The sequence below is a fragment of the Chrysochloris asiatica genome, unplaced genomic scaffold, assembly GCF_000296735.1.
Source record: "Chrysochloris asiatica unplaced genomic scaffold, ChrAsi1.0 scaffold00252, whole genome shotgun sequence".
Lineage (NCBI taxonomy): Eukaryota > Metazoa > Chordata > Mammalia > Afrosoricida > Chrysochloridae > Chrysochloris > Chrysochloris asiatica.
Genome location: NW_006408770.1, coordinates 4,031,398 through 4,034,881, shown reverse-complemented (window position 1 = coordinate 4,034,881; position 3,484 = coordinate 4,031,398). Strand labels below are relative to the sequence as shown.

At 45.0% G+C, this 3,484-nt stretch overlaps 1 protein-coding gene and 1 pseudogene across 2 annotated transcripts in view; one reads left to right on the top strand and one right to left on the bottom strand.

Annotated features, from left to right (window-relative positions):
• The window catches only part of ATP7A (ATPase, Cu++ transporting, alpha polypeptide), a 266,921-nt gene that overhangs the window by 212,488 nt on the left and 50,949 nt on the right, over positions 1-3,484 (bottom strand). The window lies entirely within an intron of this gene.
• LOC102836275 lies at positions 1,733-2,122 on the top strand (annotated as a pseudogene).

The following is a 3,484-nucleotide window of genomic DNA, read 5'->3' as shown; positions in this document are numbered from 1 at the left end:
GATTATAATCAATGTAATGAAACAAGTTATATGAATGGTTGAATGTGAAACTGATGATGTGCCCTGTAAACTTTCATTCAATCCACAATAAAAACCTTAAATTAAAATAAAAAAAAAAACAATGAGACATCATCTCACACCAGCATTAACAGTGAAGTTCAGAAATGCAGAGGATAATAAATGCTGGCGAGGATGTGGAGAGACTGGGACCCTCCTACATTGCTGGTGGGAATGCAAAATGGTCCTACCACTCTGGAAAACAGTATTGTGCTTCCTCAGAAAGTTGGAAATAGAAATATCATGTGATCCAGTAATTCCTCTAATTGATATACATCCCCAAGAAATACGAGCCAGAACACAAGTAGATATATGCACACCAATGTTTGTAGCAGCACTATTCAAAATATCAAAAAGATGGAGACAACCGAAGTGCCCATCAATGGAAGAATTGATAAACAAACTTTGGTACATACACACCATGGAATATTATGCTACCTTGACAAATAACAAGGAAGCTGCAAGCCACCATATAACATGGATGAATCTTGAGGACATTATGCTGAGTGAAATTAGTCAGTCACAAAAGCACAAATATTGCATAAGACCATTATTGTAAAAGCTTAAGAAAAGATACCTATACTAAAAGGAAAAAAAAATTTTTTTTTCTTTGTTGGTTACCAGTGGGGTTGGAGTTGGGGGGGTGTTGGGGAAGGTGGAGGGAGGCGATGGTAGAGCACAGGGTAGGGGGCAGACACATCATAGCCCAGGTGTTGGGGAGGACAGTACACAAGAAGGGAGAGGAAGAACAAGGTAGATAGGGGAACACTGAGACAGATTTACATGGACTAAATGGTACAGGGGTAACAGTGATGCATGATCAACCTTGGAACAACAGGGCTCTGTGACTCAGGGATCAAGGCATAGTTTGAAGAGGGGAGATAATATACTAAGATGCCTGGCTGTCTTATCAATATTGGTTTCCTTTGCCTACTATTGTAAAATAGACACTTGAGTTGCATAGAAAGGAATGTCAGGAAACATGATTACAGAAAACTTGTAAGCCCGTCTTCAGCCTATAACTGATTGGAATACCTAAAAGGGGTTTGAGAACTTGCCCAGTGAAACAGGTCTGCGGAGCCTTTGCAGTGTACAGGACCTTAGGTAGAATCTTGAGTCCCATCCAGAACCTTCTGAGGTGGGACATTCCCACTAGAAAGGAAAAGCAGACCAACCTGGAACAGCTAGAGTGACAGAAGATACATCTTCAAAGAAAGATCATTAGGGAAAAAACAAAACAAAAATGGCAGTATGACTGGTTACTACAAGAATAAGCAAGTTGTGACTCGCACCCCACCTCCAATTGGAGCTGGCACCTTGCGCAGAAGTTGGAGGCTCCTGGGACGACAAGTAGCAGCACTAGGCTTGGCCTGGGCTGTGGAGACTCCTCCTTCACCTCCAGATCACCCGACGGCCAGCACACCTTCCCAAAGCCAAATCTCCCCTGATTGAGCAGAGGAACACCTCACCTCGGCTACCGGGGTGCCCTGTGCGCGCAGTTTGGTGTTCTTTGCTGTGTTGCGGGTTCCACGTGAGACCGCCAGGTCCTGGAAAGCCAGAGCAGGGCACAGCCTCGGCTTCCAACCCTGCAGCACTCGTGGGAGAGCCACAAGAGGGGTTTGAGTAAAAAGTGGGAGTCCTTGGGGAAAGCAGGGCAACATCACCATAGCCAAACATGGCCAACAGCAGCGGCACCGGCAGCTCAGGTCCCTGGTGGAAATCGCTAACAAACAGCAAAAAGAAAAGCAAGGAAGTCACAGTGGGGGCACAGCCTCTGGCTCAGCCGGCTCCAGGAGAGTCTGCACCACACACACCACCCAGCCCAGACTGGACTAGCAGTTCTCAGGAGAACTTGCACCCCAATCTCTCTGGGTGTGCCGGTGACCCCCACAAGCCAGACAAGTCATAGGGAGAGAAATCGATCCACAGCTGCCGCAATTTGAAGATTTCGCCTTCTGTGCACTTCAAGGAAAAGAGGAAGGTGCGCGCCACCCTACTCCCTGAGGGAGTCAAATCCTCGGAGGAGGTGGGCGCCCCTGATGACCCCCACGAAGACAAACAATAGCCTGAGTGCTTCGAAAGGACAGTTTCCTTCTCCTGCTGGCCCCCAAACCCTACCTAGTTCTGAAAAGTCTGAACCTCCTGTGTTTTGTGTCTCATCCAACAAATTCAGTGTATTCATACAAGGCATCCATGATTTGATAGAAATTGAAGTGTCAATTGAATTTTCAATATTTCATGACTGAAGGGTGCATTGTGTATGTGCGTGTATTAAGACAGAATACTTGCCACACGGAAAGTTGGTATTACTCCTCTTCCCCCCACCAAAGCTACTGTGTGGCCTCCACTTCTTAAAGTCACATGTAAGAATAAGAAGGATTCTTCTCTAGGAGATGGTAGGTTCACTTGAACTGCACAGCCCCTCAAGTGAGGAAGGTGTAGTCTGATTCAGAACTCACTTCTGGAAAGCAAAACCCAGTGCTATTTTGAATGCCAGAAAAATGCACTTTAGAAGTACATCAGCAGACCTTAAGGGAAAGGATGGGGAAGAGAAAGAAGCATTTTAAGTAGAAATATTTGAAAGCAGGATAGCATTGGATATTGAGCTACAAAACTGTACTACCTATTTAGTGTGGACTATTAAAATTATTGCACTGTTGAAAAAAAAAAAAAAAGAATAAGCAAGTTGTTCACCAGGAAGTCATCAAGGCAAGCAATCAAGTCCCTTCAGGACAAACCCCCCTCTAAGAATGAAGCTCAAAGTGAACACATGAGCAGGCATGTAAGCTTGCTGACGACCACATTGGTCTACTAGTAACTAGAATAGGGGGAAAGGCTGCAATGAAGAAAGGGGCTGAGTTCAACCACATTCCATATACTCCTGTTGACCTGGAGATGATAGATAAAAGAGAAATGGCTGGTTGGTCTAAAGTGTGGTGAGACCTGGGGACCTGGGGACACCTGAGCCTATGGACAAGGATATGACCACAGAGGGCTATAGCTGAAAGTGAAGCATCCAGCTGATATGGAATGATAGGAGATGCACAAGAACACCCAAACTTACAGATAGTACCCATTTGACCTAGCCTAGAAGACTTGACAATCAGAACTCAACTAGATGAAGCTAAAAACAAAACAATTTTTTATAAAGAAAACAGAAACAAGGATAAATTGCTACAATTTGATGAACTTGACGTATACACATGGAGGTCGCTGTTGTTGTTGAGTGCTGTCAAGTCAATTCCAACCCATGACAACCCTGTGTAAGGTTTCCGGGGAGTGGCTGGTGAGCTTGAACCACTGACCTTGCGGTTCAAACGACTTTGCAGTCTGATGCACTGGCTCACAGCACCACACCATGACTCCATATACTCATGAAGGTAGTAACTCTAAATACCAACAGAGAGGGAAGGAGTCTTCACATCAA